Raw genomic sequence first — 19,132 nt, 5'->3', positions numbered from 1 at the left:
AGGAGAAGTTACCCCCATCTCATGTTGTTGCCGAGTGGGAGAGGTAAACTTTTTGGCATCGAAAAATGTGAGCCATCTTTAAATCAGCATGACCAACTTGATCCTCTATGATGAAAGAATTAATGAAATTGATATTACTGCATTGCAATTTGATCCAAAAGACATGGTGTAACTGAAGAATTTATTTAGAATATGTGATGTCCATTTTAGTTATAATCTACTGCTACAGGAAGGAATAATTGGTTACGTAACAATGGAAAGTTACTGGGGCCGTGTGGTTTATCTCTTCACACTCATTTTACAAGGAGATTCTCATGAGCGGTGGGGATATTGAAGAAAGATATTTATTGATTATTAGAAATCGCACGATCGGATTTTCGCACGGAGATGTATCAATTGCATTAGAAGATTACGGGTCAGCTTATTGTTGCACTATTTTGCCTCTGATACACCGAAAACAGGCTGTACACAAAATTTGAGAGGGGGAAGTCGCATTGTTATTATAAGGATGCAGAAGCTTCACCCCAAGCACTTCGGCTTTTCTTCTCGTGAGGGACGACCTACTGCATGTCCAGATGAGCTCCAAGTTTTTCTTTGTCTTGTGAACTGTTATATTAAAAAACTGTTAAAACTGCTTTATTCAAGTGAAATGAGTGCTGAATTAATACGGGAAATCTAATGATGTGCGTGATTAAACTGTGACGAGTTTTAACATATTATTTAAATTTATATACTTATTATTACACCAACGCTCAACCGAGATAACATAGGAGACGAGTAATAATAAATGCACTATTAAGGGTTAAGATACAGGGTTAACCCAAAGTTGAGTAGTGAATAATTTGTGCAGGTCCTATCGCAATACCCTGCATCAGTATTCTTTGATCCGGAGATTTGACGATCAAAGACCGCGTCGGTTTGTGCGGGTTGATGCAGACTTTCGGAACGTGTATTAACTCTATGCATATCTTTGCCTCGATTACTGAAGATTTTCCAATGCCAAGGACGATGGATATTAACCACCGCAGTCAGCATATGGAATCTGCGATCATCACAATGGACATGAGCCGGTGCTAAATCTGCCCAATGGGCCACCCGAGCCGAACAAGGACTATAAGGCTGCGTAATACCATTCTTTTATGCATAACGTAAGGGTACCGATAATATTCTAAAGCAGTAGCTATTAAATGACAGGGAATTCAGTTCATTTAAATGTAAATGTGCCTATGAAGAACACAGAGTTTTTCATCTGTAACAAGTCTGAGTGGCTTAAGTAATAAATATGGATAAATTTATTTATTTCATTTTATTTGGGGTTTTTACATTTCATTATTTTATAATGAGTAGTTTCGGTAGATTCTGGGGTTGATGATGTAGGGGAAGCTGGCAATTAATCAGCGGAGTTTTTATGCATGCTGAGTTGTATTAGTGTAGAATAAGTTACGTGAAAGAAGAAATGCAACTGTGAGAATCGCCCAGAGAACCGAACCATAAGCTCCAATGAGATATTTAGTTAGGGCCTATTTTCATATTAGTGTGTTCATTTAACGTGTGTTTTGATAACTGTGGGGCTCAGTGCGCTTTGAACTGTGTGTAATTATCACTGTGTTGCTTTCGTTTAACGTCTGTATGTTATGATGTGACGGATTAATGATTATAAGTGGCGTAAGCACATCAGCTATAGAGTAGGCCCATTTTAAAGGATCCATGATAATAATAGTAAAATAATAATAATATCATTAATAAGAAGAAAAATAAGAAGAAAAGCTGGTGTTTTAATATTCGAATTTATGTGTTTGTTTGATTACCATCGGATCAGTTGAGTGTAAGATTGTGAGGTGTGGATTATGTTTGCCGAGAGTTGCGTCAGATGACGAAGTTAGCAGGATTCGAAGGTAGGACTCACGGTGTGAGTTATTGATGTCAGATCGTGTTTGCACACATGCGGATGTTTATGATCGAGGGACGAATTAGGAATTACCTCACTGGGGTGGGGAGTTATTTTATGTGGCGATTTGATGTGAAAGTGATATTTTTTAAAGGGACGAAATTTGTTCTCCCTTTGACAAGCGGTAGGATGTCCTTCTGCCACGCCCCCCAGCTGCGAGGGTGGCTGATCAGGGAAACCGTATTTATGTGCGAGACTCATGTGGAGTATTTTTTGTGTGTGCTTCGAACTCACCGTGAACTTGTAGCCAGCCTGGCGTTTTGTTCTTGCGGGACTTGCCAATTGATTTATTGCCTCAGCTGACTTAAATAAACTTCAGAAATGAGAAACCCGGTATTCTTTACTTATTATTTTCTTTATTATTGTTTTCTTGCATATTAAAAGACTAGTAGAGATTTCAGGATCCCTGGAGACATCGTGGACCCGTGTGAACAGCAATCACACAGTATTGGAGCAGGTGATGTGCGTCTCACATGCTTTGTGTATATAAATCTGTGTTTCATATCTGTGTTCTTTTTGTTTGTGTGTCCTGTGTGTGATTTTATTCAGCGTCAAATATGGTGTTCCCCATTGGTGCGGTGGAATTGTGTATACAGGTGAGGGTTCAATCCGAACCCAAGACCTATGATACTTGAATCGTTTGTATCATATCATCTCAAGTTATTCCATTGGGAAATCTTGTTCCCATTCTAGTGTAGTTACAAAGTATGACACCCGTTTTCTCCTACCCTTTATGCAGCTAAGTTATTCTATATATTTGATGCCCACTTGATTACAATCCAGTAAGTGACCCTGATGATTTACGCCGGAGGGCTTGTGGGTAGGGGGCGGGTGCAATGTACAGTTGGCCACTCTCAGCCCCGACATCTTCCACACCACCAGAGCTACCGACACAACCACCACTATAGTGTACAATGGAAGATACCACACACAATCACCACTGGTCTACGGTGGGTATTTGTGGCTGCAAGGAGAACTACACGAACACACACGTCTACTTTTATATATAGACGGTCACTTGGAACCCCCACAACTTCAGCACTACCACAGCTATCGATACGCAACCACTATGGTGCATGATAGAAAACTTGAGACTACTACCTAACAGAGCCGGCCCCGTGGTGTAGGGGAAGCGTGCCTGCCTCTTACCCGGAGGCCCCGGGTTCGATTCCCGGCCAGGTCAGGGATTTTTACCTGGACCTGAGGGCTGCTTCGAGGTCCACTCAGCCTACGTGATTAGAATTGAGGAGCTATCTGACGGTGAGATAACGGCTTAGGTCTAGAAAGCCAAGAATAACGACCGAGAGGATCCGTCATGCTGACCACACGACACCTCGTAATCTGCAGGCCTTCGGGATGAGCACCGGTCGCTTGGTGGGCCAAGGCCCTTCAAGGGCTGTAGTGCCATGGGGTAGGGTAGGTACACTACCTAACAGAAACATCAGTGGTTTGTTGTGGGTAGTTCTGGCTGCAAGATGAAATATACGACACAAACGTCCATTTTTACGTATAGTCGGCCAATTTCAACCCACATATTTCCCACACCACCACAGTTACCGATACAGAATCACTACAGTGCACGATGGTAGACACAAAGCTACTACAGCATACAATCACCAGTGGTCTGTGATGGATATTTGTGGTGACAATACGAAATACACGAACACACGCGTCTATTTTTATATATATAGTCGGCCAATTTCAACACACACATCTCCCACACCACCACAGCCACTGACGCGCAGTCACCATAGTGCGCGTTGGGAGACTCAAGGCTACCACCACACACAATTACCAGTGGTCTGAGATGGGTAGTAGTGGTTGTAAAATGAAATACACGAACACACACGTCTAATTTTTTATATAGTCGGCTAATTTCAACCCCTATATCTGTCAACCCACCACGGCTACTTACGCACAACCACTATAGTATACGATAGGATACTCGAAGCTACTACCGCACATAAACACCTGTGGTCTGCGGTTGATAGTTGTGGCTGCAAGGTGCAATATACGAACACACGCGTCTATTTTTACATATAGATAATGAATTGTCACGACTTGTCATCTGCATTTACGGAAATGCATTGTTACTCGTTCTTTGCAAATTATATAATATCGAACTGAATTGAATGTATTTTCACAATTAAAATGAAGGCATTTCGGTTCATAGCCATGTTTATTACATGTAGTCTGTCAGTGGATATAGTTCAGTCTGCAGTCATTCTTCACCTTCCACTTGGCCTTTTCCCCATTTCTTTGGGTAGGCACGGTGCATTGATTCGGCCCAGTTTCACGACAGGATGCCCGTTCTGACGTCAACTCTATGTGGAGGAATGTATTCACTATTTACTGCTTGTTTTTAAGGTCGTTGTTAGTGTAGTGCGTTGCATGTAAGTATTAAGACGAGTACAAACACGCTGTCCTCGCTGGAGAAATTAATCATTCGCTGTTAAAATCCCCAAACGGCCTAGAATCAAACCCAGGGACCTCTGAACCGAAGGCAACAAAGCTGTTAGTCTGCAGACACTAGGTTCAGTTAAGACGAGTAATAGAGGTGTATGACGTGATAAATTTAAATTTACCGATTCCTTGCAAATCTTGTTTTCACAACTGGATCACGATATTTCAAGATGTATTTCCGGTCATTTCGATATTAATCCATCTTTCTTCATAATAATCCTTCCATTACTCCGAACGTGGGATGAAGTTAATCCTGAATCCATTTACTTGCGAACGTGTAGGTTGGTTCGTTTTACTGTTAATGTACTGAAGCTGAATATTATTTTTTTCTCGAGAATAAATATTGGCTAAAGGCAAGATAGTATATAACGATAAGTTTCCGTTCTATTTTTAGTTGGCCGGGCTGAGTGGCTCAGACGGTTAAGGCGCTGGCCTTCTAACCCCAACTTGGCAGGTTCGATCCTGGCTCAGTCCGGTGGTATTTGAAGGTGCTCAAATACGACAGCCCCGTGTCGGTAGATTTACTGGCACGTAAAAGAACTCCTGCGGGACTAAATTCCGGCACCTCGGCGTTTCCGAAGACCGTAACAGTAGTTAGTGAGACGTAAACCAAATAACATTATTATTATTATTATTATTATTATTATTATTATTATTATTATTATTATTATTATTATTATTATTATTATTATTATTATTATTATTATTATTATTAGTTTCTTTATACTCTGCAAACTACACGGTAACGATCTTACGTTTACGAGCCATATTTTGTTAGCGAATCCTCAATGACATTTTGTGATGTTATTGTTGTTGTTTCATCGTTATTGATTAATGTCGTAGTTATCTTTACGCCTTGATTGAATACTCCACGACTTTAAATTATGTGTCAAGTAGTAGTGTAAAATTCACGTAAAGTCTACCTGAGATTGTTGTTGGTGGCATCAAAAGTTGAATGGAGGGCCTTAAAAACTATTGCAGCATATTTTAAACACATTTCATTGGGTGCATTTATATGAGCTGGCTACAATGAAATGCCACAAATTTAAACATGTTTCCCCTAAAATGTTTCAAAATCGTAAGAAATGATGAATTGGCTAAGGAATATCAGACAGGGGCTAGTAGCAAGCAAGTGCAAGAAATGCCATTGTCACTTCGTTGTTCTGTCTTACAAATGGTGAGCTCATTGAAGGAAATCTCAACAGATTTTCACTCAGTCATTTACTGAAGATGTTGTTTTAATGATAGAATTAAGACTATAACTCATGTAGGGGAGACCGGGGCTAGTTGTTACAGGGGCAGGTTGTTACAAACATCTTTTTGAAAAAACCAATAGGAGCAGCGCACCCCTCTCCATATAATGTGTTGACCTTACCGTCGCTCACAATCCAAGGGAGTCTCAGGCTGCGTGTGGATCTGTGAATTTTTTAAAATGGAAAAGTTTATTTTCGCTGTGTGTTTAGGCAGCGTCTTGCACCTTTCCGATCTTTAACCACGTGATCAAATATACAGGTAAACAGATTTTTTCTGTTTGTGATTTAAACCCTCAGACATAAGCCTTAGTTTTCTAATGTAAGATAATTCTATCTTTCCTCTGTGATTAACTGTAACACAAAATATAAGATGGCGCCTACTGGGGCTAGTTGTTACTTACCACGCGGGGCACGTTGATACATGTAACGATTCTTCGTGGAACAAGCCTGGCTCAAGTATATCCACAGTTACCATTAGCACAGATAGTCTCAAATTACCAGAAACATTAGAAGATTACGGCATGTTTGAGACATAAATAATTTTAGAGGGGCATTTTTTCATATTTTTTTGTCTTCACTGTAGGCTACGTGAATAAACTTCAGCTCAGACCATAAAAAACTAGTAGAGTATTGGTTTAAAATGATGTTAATTAGGTCATAGGGGCAGGTGATAACCTATGATATTAATTGTGTATGTACGGTCAGTCCTAAGCCATAAGCCTGGTTGGATCCTCAACAACTCCGCCATCAGCTGTCATGGATGGCCTAGGCATCACTGAAGAGGCGTACAAGGGAAATGAGGAGTGAGGTAGTTTACCGTTGCTTTCCTCACCGAGCCAGGAGTCACAAACATATCAGTCTGCCAAGCCCACTGAAATGCATGCACCAACTGACCTGATGAGCAACATTTTCACACCATTCATAGCAGGGACTGGCTGCATAAGGAATGACATTACTAGCATCGCTCATACCTAAGTCACTTTCATATTGTCAAAGCCAAGGATAAGACTGAACAGATAATTATGTTATATTTAATGAATGGTCTAAACATATTTTGAATTTAAAATGAAAATTATAAATATTTATCATATTTTCAGTGACATTTTACTCTATGTAACAAAGTGCCCCTCGCATGTAACAACCTGCCCCGCTGTGGGGCATGTTGTTACAGAATACCTAATCTTATAATAATGTATCTTATTGACAAATGTGTGCATGTTCTAGAATTTTTCAACTGCTATTCTTATGATATAAGTTTGTTCCTTCTATCAGCAAAATTGAAATTTCATGTACTATTCACCTTAAAATTTAAAAAAATGAAAACCAAAAATTGTAACAACATGCCCCGGTCTCCCCTATAACATTGTTGACGTGTTCCGACTTACTGTATTTTCACCAATCTCAATGACGCAGTCGGTAAATCTTTGTCATCCTATTTCCCAACTTGGATAATTGAATTCCGACTGGAGTCGGTGGTGTTTTAGGATGTTTTAAACTCCACGTCGTTGGATTTCCGACCTTTAAGGAACTCCTGTAGAACAAAATCCCGCCACCACTGCATGACTTAAAATCTGTAGCATTTGAAGGAACTATATTATTATTATTATTATTATTATTATTATTATTATTATTATTATTATTATTATTACGGGTTTACCAGTGGAGCAGAAAGAGGTTAAAGAAGGTGCTGGGGTGAATGGGTCTAACTACAATGTCAAGAATTGGATTAAAACTTTAACAAAGGTTATATTTCTTTAGAATTTCGAAAATCAACAAATAACAATCTAACAGGTACAATTAGCAATTTTGGAAAAAGTCAAGGAAAATACAATATTAGTGAATTCGACAGGTCCTGGGCTTCAAGCCCCTCGCTTTACAATTCTTGAGCTCCCAGCTCATATTTACAATTTAAAAAAAGGACGACTTTAGTAAAGGGCAGAAATCCCCTAATTCAAAGAGCACTTGCTCTTAAATTTGCAATATCTAGCCTCCCAGAGGCGCACTTTACAATTACAAAATTTAAGAAAGAGCTAACCGGTTCTCCGTTTCCTTTCAGCCTCCTTGAGGCAATATCAAAAATCGTACACTCTCTGGCCTTCCATGGCCCAACTTACAATTTGGAACAGGGGTATCTTGTACCCAACACACAGGGCCTTTGCGGAAAAGAACAGGTTATGTAAATGGCCCGAAACACAAACTGAATGGAGGCGTATACTTGCACTCCTAGATACGAACACTAAAACAACCTAAGGGGCTCTAGGCCGATGAAACAGGGGCTATTCCCAAACTACGGAGGTAACTCGTATAGAAATTACTTTACCATATTACAGAATGAAAAAAGGTTATAAAAACGTAGTCACCTCAAACCAAGATGAAGGGGAGCTCGAGAGGGTAATTCACTCTGTATCCCCGATTTACAGTTAAAGATTTTATGAAGGTTTTTACATCAGCCGGAAGAAAGTTACATAATAAAAAAGGTTGTTACTTACTAAAGAGTCGGAACTTTCCCTCGGGTTAAACTGCGGATGGTAGCAAGAAAGAAAGAAGTTATGTGGTCATTACCTTGTAGATGTTCTGTTGACCGATGAAAGAGGCCGCCTGCCTCCCGCTTTGACACATACACACTCAGTAAGATGACGATCGATTGGCCAAGAGACGTGAAACGCCGCGGTTTATAAACCCTCAGGGAAGGTTCGAGATCATTCAAGATTAAACTAGCCACGTCCTCTCAATTTTATTGGATGAATTTCAAAGTAACACTCAGAATCGAACAAGAAGCCTGTGATAGGTTGAAAAATAAATACAGAAATTAGGGATTGGTTAGATTCAAAACTGGCGGAAAAAAGGAAATATTGCCAACCCAAAAATAAATGAACAACGTTGAGTTACAAAAACCGAGAAATACAAAACTTCTTTAAATTATAAATTCTTTCCCTTTGCACCAGAGTGCATGATCATAGTTTTTTAGCGGTGTCATATGTGGAAAAATGTCCAAAATTTTTGATGAATGTCAAACAAAACAAGTAGACATTCACTCAGGTTAGGAAACTGCACAATAACAAAATTACATAATATTGTAGTGGTGACATCTTCTGATTAAAGTTCCAAGTTGGTGTAGTTTTAGTTTCCACTTTGTTCGATTCTGGTAGGTGGTTGAAATCTAGTAATCAGTTTGGCCTATGCCATTATCTTGGTCTTAATGTTTGACAGGGCTGAAAGCCTGCAATCTAATATGTTGGAACTTGAAAACAAGTGCAGTGAGTATGGTATTCTGATGTCAGTAAGTAGGAAGCCTAAGAGAACTGAAAATCACGTTGGGAATACAAAATTCTAACAAGCAGATAATTTCAAGTATATAGTGTGTGTATTCTCCAGAACGGTAAGAAGTGAGATTGAATCAAGTTGCAGCAGAAGTCAGTGAGCTCGCAGTTTCGATCAAGAATGAAGTCCACTCCGAAATGAAACGATGGCAGGAGGGTGCTTGGAATGAGGAGATGAAGGCCAAGAAAGGAATGAACTCGACTGATGGAGCTGTACGCATAAACCGGCTTTGGCTGTGGGGTCATGTGAGGCGAATGGATGAGGATAGGTTACGTAGGAGAAAATGGACTCGTTCATAGATGGTAAGCGAAGTAAAGGGAGACCGCGACAACGATGGATACACTCAGTTTCTAACGATTTAAAGATAAGAGGTATGGAACATAACAAGGCGACAGAGCTAGTTACAAATAGAAGATTGTGGCGGCGTTCAGTAAATTCACAGAGGCTTGCAGACTGAACGCTGAAAAGCATAACAGTTTTTAACGAAGAAGTATGCATTGTATTGCAACCATTAGGCAAGTATATATGTGATTATGTCAGTTAGGACTACATTCACATACAAGTAAAATGAACCATATAGAGAAAATATTACCAACTTTAGGAAGGATTTCAGAAGGTTAGGAGAAAGTTTGCTCTACCACCATCAGATTAACTCATTAAAGCATAAATTAGTCTTACTATTCTACATATTCACATTTATGTGAAAACTTATACTGCATAAATATGAAAATATGACCAATGTTGTACAGTGAATGTAGGCCTACTAGATATGAACTATTATCCAATACAACCTGATGAAGTGCACTGTGCATTTTAATATACATATCTGTATCGCCTAGGTTTTTCTCCGGGTACTCCGCTTTTTCCGGTGATCTTATATTCCAGCAACCCTCTCCAATATCATTTGATTTCGTCTGTCAGTCAATAATTCTCCCAGAGGAGTGCGACAGGCTTCAGCAGCCGGCACATTTTCTATCCTCGCCGCTAGATTCATTCCATTCCTGACCCGGTCGAATGACTGGAAACAGGCCGTGGAATCTTTTTCTGTATCGCTTACTATCTATAACAAATTACCTATATCATCATCATCATCATCATCTGTTTACCCTCCAGGTTCGGTTTTTCCCTCGGACTTGGCGAGGGATCCCACCTCTACCGCCTCAAGGGCAGTGTCCTGGAGCTTCACACTCTGGGTCGGGGGATACAACTGGGGAGTATGACCAGTACCTCGCCCAGGCGGCCTCACCTGCTATGCTGAACAGGGGCCTTGTGGAGGGATGGGAAGATTGGAAGGGATAGGCAAGGAAGAGGGAAGGAAGCGTCCGTGGCCTTAAGTTAGGTACCATCTCGGCATTCGCCTGGAGGAGAAGTGGGAAACCACGGAAAACCACTTCCAGGATGGCTGAGGTGGGAATCGAACCCACCTCTACTCAGTTGACCTCCCGAGGCTGAGTGGACCCCGTTCCAGCCCTCGTACCACTTTTTAAATTTCGTGGCAGAGCCGGGAATCGAACCCGGGCCTTTGGGGGTGGCAGCTAATCACGCTAACCACTACACCACAGAGGCGGACAAATTACCTGTATTCAGGATATAATTATGCATGTTAGTAAGTTTTATTTTGTTTATAGATCTATTTATATGATGAAATATAATATGTGGAACAATTACTGAATTTGTGTTGCTGAATATGGAAGATGTTGAGAAATGTTGTGGAGGTGTCAATCTTTTGATGATGTGCCAAGTAAATTACGAATTCTTAGGTCTATTAAACACGTTTTTTTTTTCGAAAATTACAAATATGAAATGAAAATAACTTACTTTATACGATCCAGTCGTCCGACTCATTGGCTGAACGGTCAGCGTACTGGCCTTCGGTTCAGAGGGTTCCGGGTTCGATTCCCGGCAGGGTCGGGGATTTTAACCTTAATTGGTTAATTCCAATGGCACGCGGGCTGGGTGTATGTGTTGTCTTCATCATCATTTCATCCTCATCACGACGCGCAGGTCGCCTACGGACGTCAAATAGAAAGACCTGCACCTGGCGAGCCGAACCCGTCATGGGATATCCCAGCACTAAAAGCCTTACGACATTTCATTTCATTTCACGATTCAGTCATTTCACTAATTGAGTCCTTGAAAACATGATTTTTTAAATAGAATTTAGGCACCGTATGTTAATGCGTTGAAGTAGGAATTCAGATTAAATGACCTACGGTTCATGGTAGTTTAATTTTAAATTTACTATTCAGTTTGGAATCTTAATAGAAATGAAAAAAAAATTCATAGGCAAAGTAATTCTTTAATTCACAATTGCTTACTCCGATATAACAAAAGGGAAAGAAACTCGAAGAAAATACGAAGACTTTCCGCCACGTAAATGTGGGAAGAGCTCGGGGCTGCCCACGAGGTCCCTTAGGAAGGCATGCAGGCGCCCAACGAGAAATAACCACTCTTTTTTTAATCATTATTCCCCTTTGATCGCTGGAGGGAGTTATGCACGCTATTCCGGCAGGTACGTTGTGGGTTGAGTTAGGTTGAGTTGCATTTTCCTTTTTAAAATTCTATACTTTTGTTCACTCGTCTGCTGGCCAGTGACACCTATCCACCTGTTAGATGCTGGATGGCCTGGTATTTCGCATCACTGCCAAAACGAGGTTCTGTTGGAATGATTAGAAATTATTATATTGTAGTTGTCAACCATTAGAGAAACATACTTAATCCTCCGTTCTGCTCTTGAAGAGGCCTACAAGTGTCTCCCTTCACCCCCCCCCCCCCCCACAATTCTCCTCGCGCACACACACACACACACACACACACACTTAACCTTCTCCTCCCATCTTTCTCTTCATCTTTGCTTTCCCCCTTCCACTGCTGGCTGGTCACTCAAACATAAAACTTACACTACCTACCACGCCGAAATAATTATGAATTCCATTCCCCCTCTTTCGCATCATCCTCCCTGGCCACTTACGTCTAGGAAGCTTCGCCCTGGCAGAGTCCTGCATGGATCAACTGCGCAATGTCGTTGCCCTCTTCCGTCTGTATCACCTGTCCTTCTCTTACACACAGTCTCTGTCTTCACCAGGCCCCCCACTTCTCAATCCACCTGTATCCAGTGAGCCTATTGGTTGGCCGGTTACCACGCTACTCAAGTCAGCAACACCCAAGTCTGCTGCTGTCGGTAGAACGGGCAGACGAATGTGTACAGGCGCGAGTGTGTGCATGTGGATTCATCTTCAAACCAGCTGCTTCCAACAGCCGCTCCTGCGCTCAGCACGAACAGATTGACTAGGTATTTCTGGTAAAGTAGGACATCGTGTACACTTATATTGACAGTGCTTGGAAAGAATACGTCTCAAAGTGCCGGGTTTACATCTCTTTCAGAGGATAAACAAAGTTGCTTCCATCAAAATGACTAGCGTAGTTCATGAGCGGTCAAGGTTGTGACCGACAACTTTTAATAGTTTTGCTGACTCGAGAAAAAGTATGATTTACACTTAAGTCATTGACTAATCGGAAAATTAGAAGTAGGCTACACGGCTTGTTTACAGTCAGTTTTGCAAGTGTCCCGTTGTATTTTTTTACGCATAAGGCATAAAAATAAAGGAATATCGTTTTTACAGCAATAAACATCTAATAGTGTTGTTGAATATTAAGGGTGCTAGTCAAGCAAGGGTTGTACGTTTCCAAGTGTGTGTGACGAGTGGAGTACGGCGGGCTTGGGTCCGTTATGTGGCGACTGCCTTGCGACCGCCCGCCGGCTTAAGCAGTCCAAGCTTCAAGCTTCCGCCTTCCCTTCTTCAACATGTGTCAGCTCTCCGGACGGTGTGTGCTGTGCTACTGACAGGACGAAGGCAAGACCCGGGCCGGACCAAACCCACTTCAGTAATAAGGTAAGACACTGTTGTCCTTCAAAAGTGAATCTGCTTCAAACATTGACTTGATTATAGTGTGCTGAACTTTACACCAATACAGCATTTATAGCCCTTGGATTGGCAGAAAGCAATTAAAATGCAATGTGAGTCACCACAATCTTTCATTACATACAGATGTCTGTTCACTGTACAATATTTGTTAAGTAAGAGGGTCAGGTTGGAACAATTAACTCTGTTATGTTAAGCCATTTCAAAATATTAATCGTTTTAAGATATTAGCTTTTTATAATATAAAATATAAATTTCATGAATAGGTTTTATTTCAAACTTCTCCAGTATGAAATGTAAAATTTAAAAAGCGTGTATGAAATCAGTAATCGAAAGATATTGAAAATACTATCTTGCAATATGGCAATAGAAAGATCGGTTAAAAGACACCGTACTCCAAATACTTTTTTTTTCTGTTTGAAACATCTAATACTGGGAACTGTCGTGCATTGCTAAAATTGTGGCAAAGATGGCAACAAATGGCATGTTTAGAAGTGTTCTGATAAGTTTCGATGTTGCCAGGATGGGACTTCTTGATGTACCGAATGCGTTGTTCTTCAGAATGATACTATTCGACTTAAAAAAAGAAGGCAAGGGTGTTGTCATCCAAATTGCTAATTGCACGTAAAGGATAGGTGTGGAGATTGCCTGTAGCATGTAACAGGTGTCTGTAAATAATGTGTATGACGTGTCGGTATTTATCCTCCTAAAATAGAATTTCAATTTTACTATGATTTGAATCATAAATGTCCCGTGACCCTTGTGAGGTCAACTGATGCGTGTAACATGATTGGTAGTCAATCTGGTCCATAAAACCAAGCAATACAGCCAATATCAGCAAGACAAATGCCTGGGAAGCAGTCGTTTTGGTAAATCCAGGAACCTTAACGGGAAGGTTTGATCACGAGGTTAGTTTTTTATTATTTTTTATTTATTTAGGTCTACGTCAATAGGTGACAGACTTTTCTAACTTTGTGAAATATGAATATTTTATTGGTATCTGCAGTAAATACCCGAACGAGAGGTAGACCCTATAGCAATGACCCAAGGGGACGATGGCCCTACTGTTCAGAGACCGTGAAATAACTTCAAAATTCCTTGTACAAATATTTAAACATCTTACAACTGACAAGGGATATGGTAACAAATTAATATAAGACAAAATTCTGTCTTGCAAAAGTTCTCAGTTTGAAAAGAATCTTTCAAATTGAGTTTCCAACTCATAATTCGATTATCAATTATAATTCTCACCTAATAATTAATTAAAATTGTATATAAAAGATACGTTTGTACCACATACCTTCCTGGCTGTGCCAATTGCTCACTCTTAAGAAGAGCATAATTCCTGTCTTGCTGCAATTATACACTAATTTTTGAGAAAGTATTAATTTATAGCACTCATGAAATAAGTTTACTTATTTCAACTTGAGTGTCAGTCATTCTAGCACTAGAATGGAGAGTAGTTCTTCAGTGATTGAAAATAAAAGTGACACTAAGAGGCATTATGGACAGTATTGGTGAACACTGTAAGAGAGATGATGCAAGCAAAGCAACAACCGGTCTAGCGTACAGCAGACTATCATATTAGCTGTACTTAGCACGTGCCTTTGTTTCACCGTTTGTTCAAGCCTCTTGTAAAAATTAATTCACGACCGTACAGTACCATGTTCACGTCGTGTCCAACTACCACTACATGCACTGTACTGGTATTATACATCCTGTACCATCTGCATTGCCACTACTCTACATAACAATCCGATATTTTGACACTAAGTCTCTTATGACCTTCCAAAATGATCAAGCAGTTTGTCAACATTGAGGAATTTAGCACCAGCATGTATTAAATGTCACTCAAAATGAGTATCTTCGACATGGTCTTAATAGACTAGAATGAAATGGAATGAGTGTTGAAGAATACAATAAATTAATCCAGTTGATGCTGACTTTGCAAACAATGCACGTAGACTTTGCTCGATTACGCACGACTTCACAGTTTAAAATTATCTATATGAATATGATTTTATTACCTTCCAGAATTGAAGTAGGCATAATATTAAAGAGAAAATAGAAATTACTTATATTTAGCGTTTACTAGTGAAACACCGTAAATTTGCATTTCTGCTAAACAAATAGGATGTTCTACAGTTCATACAAAGAATAAAGAGATGCACGTATATTTCAGTCTACATCCTTTGTGTGTCTAATTAGTTAGATTGTGTTATAATCAAGCAGTTTACCCATAACCTGCTCTAAACATCAATTTTCTACTATGTCTTGCACGCCATGTGTTCGTTTTACTACAAAATGACTGAAGTGAATAAACGGAAATACTCTTTATTTTATGTCACGCCAAATACAAAACATATGGAAAGAGAGAAGAGTAGAAAGAAAAGAAATAAACTGGCTCTCTCTCCCCCTATGTTATCAACGAAGATAAATACCTGACGTTATTTTTTTCTATCTAAGTGTGCGTGTAAGATATTACCTACTAATCGTTTGAAAACTATTGTTCCCATTAAGCTTAGGGGATATATTGACTGGTCCAGCGGACTTGTAATAAAAGAAATCCAACCAGTGCTATTGTCTGCAAGTAGCAACAAACTGGACCAAACCATTTGACAAATACTCGTGCAAATTTATATGTAGTGAATACAACATTTTCATCAAGTCATACAATATCTAGGCCCAATTGCTCAAAACTGTGAGTAAATGATGTCGCTGAAAATTATACTTAAGAGGTAAGTGTTCCATTAGAATGCTCGGATTTTTTTAAGGAGATTTATTCCATCCACTCCAATGTATGTCAGAATATTATTTACAAACTTTTTAAAGTCTGGGCCCTGTTTCATAAAACAAACTAATAATATTAGCTAATAATATTAGAACTCATGAAAATAATTATTAGTTAACCAAATTCTGTTTCATAAAGATTTACACATGACTAATAAAATATCTTCACTAGTAATATTAGTTCATTAGTCAGCTGATACAAATTAAGGTTAGAATCGGTCTGTTGCATATGTTCTTGGTTTGGGTTTGTTCCTAGCAGTAGGCTAATGCTTGACTACAACCGACTATTAATCCACATGCTCAAAAGGCTCAGTTGATATTTTCGTTGTTGTGAATTTGATACGTATGAAAATGGTGTACCATATCATTTTATATATTGAATTTCACAAGCATTGTTATCTTTAGGCCATATTTCACTACAGTTGGACTATTCTTGTTAACAAAATTATTAAACAGTTGTCTAAATCAGCATTTCATGGTGGTTTGCAAACAGATAAAAATTAGCACACGATTAAGCTGGTAAACATTCCACGTCCTTTCTTTTCTGATAGTACACATTTTATACGAGTAGATTATAAATAGAAGTAATATGTCTCTTCTTCCCTTTGAATGTATTTCCTAACTCGATGTCGCTATCATTCCTAACCTCAATTTATATGACGAGGTAATTGGCTCGTTAGAATTATGGTGAATCGACTGACATTTCAATCTAATATCTTCCCTAGGGCTACATATCATTGAACACAGTCCTTGGTTATCTAAAGCCAGGCTTCTTAGTCGTAAATACTCCAGCGTTTCGCTCCAGTGTGTCAGTACGTTTTAATCCTAGTGGTCATCATTATTTAAGAGATACAGGAGATATTTCTTGCCAATGAATCAAATATATTTCGTTTAGCTATGAATGAGTTAGTTTACATTATAAAGTATGTGCCACAGCTGTTTAAAGATTTTCGTTCATCAACTCAATTGTGCTTTCTCCTAAACTCGTTCCAGCTCAGACATGAAATCAGTTCTATGTCAGATACAGTTAATTTAAGAAACTAGAAATATCAACCTAAATCAATAACTTTATTGTGATTTATTTTTATACAGTTACTATCTAAAATGCTTAACTTCTACGACATTACTTTTTTGTTTCTGGATTACATATAAATGATATGAAGGACTTACATAATAATTAACATTTGAACTTGTTATGTCTATAGGAAGTTAATGCAATGTATTTATTCACGTTTCTTGAAACTTGTGTAGTTTTATGACTTCCATTGTGAAAACTTCCATGACAATTTTCAGTAACTTATTAAATTGCTGCATTAAACGTATTACATTTCTGAAATAGAATTATTCACGAAACCTGAAGGCTATTTAACCATAGTGCTATATAGAAATATTTTTATTAATAACTAACTCCATTCCAAGACGAAACAAAAATTAGATTACATTTTCCAGTCAATAACTATGCCAATTCTTATTCCTGCGGGACTAAATTCCGGCACCTCAGAGTCTCCGAAAACCCAAAAATTGATGGTGGGCCGTGGCCTTAATTAAGATACAACCGTCAACATTTTCATGTTGTGAAAATGGGAGACTACGAAGACCATATTCAGGGCTGTTGAGGGTTGGCTAGCTGACAGCTACGTGACACTAAACGTATGGCCTGCTCATTCGATATTATTAGTCTATTGCCATTAATATCGTCATCATCATGATCAAGATCATCATCAACATGAACCAAATTATTAAACACTATGTAAAACTGACTGAATGATGTAAATATCAACGTTATAAACGGCGTGTACGTAACATTCTTGGTGTCGGTGAAGCTAAGAATAGCTTATCCAGTACATTAAAAATAGATCGAATACCAGTTTCTAGTTACTCAAATGAAGAGCTCTCAGTTGAATAGAAACCACAGGTGTCTGTTATGTGACTTCTAAGACATCTTCAGTGAACATTTTTCAAGTATATATCTCCCTCCCACCGGGACAGTAACCTACACTCACTCTCGAATCTTATAATTTCTCTCTCCATTCACATATAGGCTACCTTTGACTCAACCCTTCCACTGGTCAGACTCGAAAATTAATTTTTAATTTATGAAAGGCTTACGATCCCATTTTTGTACAATGTCATTTATCAGTTAAAATACAGAAACCGGCCATGTAATGTGGGATTTTCGGAATGGAAATACGCATCCGCAGTTTTCAGATTCCCGGTAAAACTGGAGATTCCGTGACTTTGATCACTATATTAACAGTCACTTGCTTGCTTGCTTGCTTGGAAATACAGGAAGTTGTTATATGCCGTTGAAAATAAATTTCATTGAAATTTGGCATCATATGCTTCCGATTACTGGAAATATTTTTGAAATATCCTGTTCCACTCCTTTCTCGACCTCTATGATTGCCAGTACTGAATCAATAAGGAAAAATGTATTCAAAATGGACTCTTGACTACATCTTGATTCATGGATGATACTTTGGTTCTTTCTATGTTGATTTCTCTATTCTAACGATATATATAATATATAATAAGATCCCTTTTAATCGCTTTGCAAGTACAAAACCTTTATTTACTCTATAATTTGGAAGAGACAATTATATACATAAAGACAATAATTAAAAGGAGAACTGAGCAGATGCTGTTTATTTGTACTTCCTTTGAAACAGTAATAATCAATATAATCAGTCCACAGAAAATGAAAGAAAAATGTCGAGACCGAAGAAAAATTATTCTCAAAATTCAAAATTAGAACAAGCCTGTAGTGTGATATAGTGACCTTCACAGGACCTCCAGTTTCATGTGGAATTTGACAAACAGGGATACGAATGTCATTTGAATAATCTGACATTATGTGGAAGAAATCTGAACCGTTACTGCTATGCTGTCAATCTAGTAAGGTACTCGACCTTCACGCTTCCTTTAGATAATTAAAACAGACTCTTGACTACATCTTGATTCATGGATGACACTTTGGCTCTTTCTATGTTGATTTCTCTATACTAACGATATACATTTATAATAAGATCCCTTTAAATCGCTTTGCATGTACAAAACCTTTATTTACTCTAGAGAAAATAGAAATCGTATGAAGTCATGTATGTGAAGCACTGTGTAGTATTCCTGTGAATGAACATCAATTTAGTTTCTGTTCACAGATCATTGACGATGAATCAATGCATATATTACGCACTGTACATGAGATCTAGAATGCCTGCCACTTTGTTGTTAAATGAAGTAGTGTACATAGAACTTCATTCCGAGAAATACAGTACATATTTTGAGTAGCCATTGTGTGAGTCACAAATAATACAGAGGGATGTCACTATCTTATCTCACGTCTTCAGATCAAGTTTACAACAACAAAAGTGACAAAGTTTAACAGTTAATCCGAAGGCGAAATGTAGAAACTAGACGAACTTTTTGACAAAAAT

At 38.7% G+C, this 19,132-nt stretch overlaps 1 protein-coding gene across 1 annotated transcript in view; it reads left to right on the top strand.

Moving 5' to 3' along the window:
* Positions 1–12,731: 12,731 nt before the first annotated feature.
* m (miniature) overlaps positions 12,732–19,132 on the top strand; it is a 601,465-nt gene continuing 595,064 nt past the window's right edge. Inside the window, exon 1 of the mRNA XM_067153037.2 lies at positions 12,732–12,878. The gene's annotated coding sequence lies outside the window, so the exon portion shown is untranslated. The remainder of the gene's footprint in view (positions 12,879–19,132) is intronic.

This window comes from Anabrus simplex, chromosome 1 (genome assembly GCF_040414725.1).
Source record: "Anabrus simplex isolate iqAnaSimp1 chromosome 1, ASM4041472v1, whole genome shotgun sequence".
Lineage (NCBI taxonomy): Eukaryota > Metazoa > Arthropoda > Insecta > Orthoptera > Tettigoniidae > Anabrus > Anabrus simplex.
Note: the sequence above shows the minus strand (reverse complement) of the source record. Positions and strands in the feature narration are given on the sequence as shown.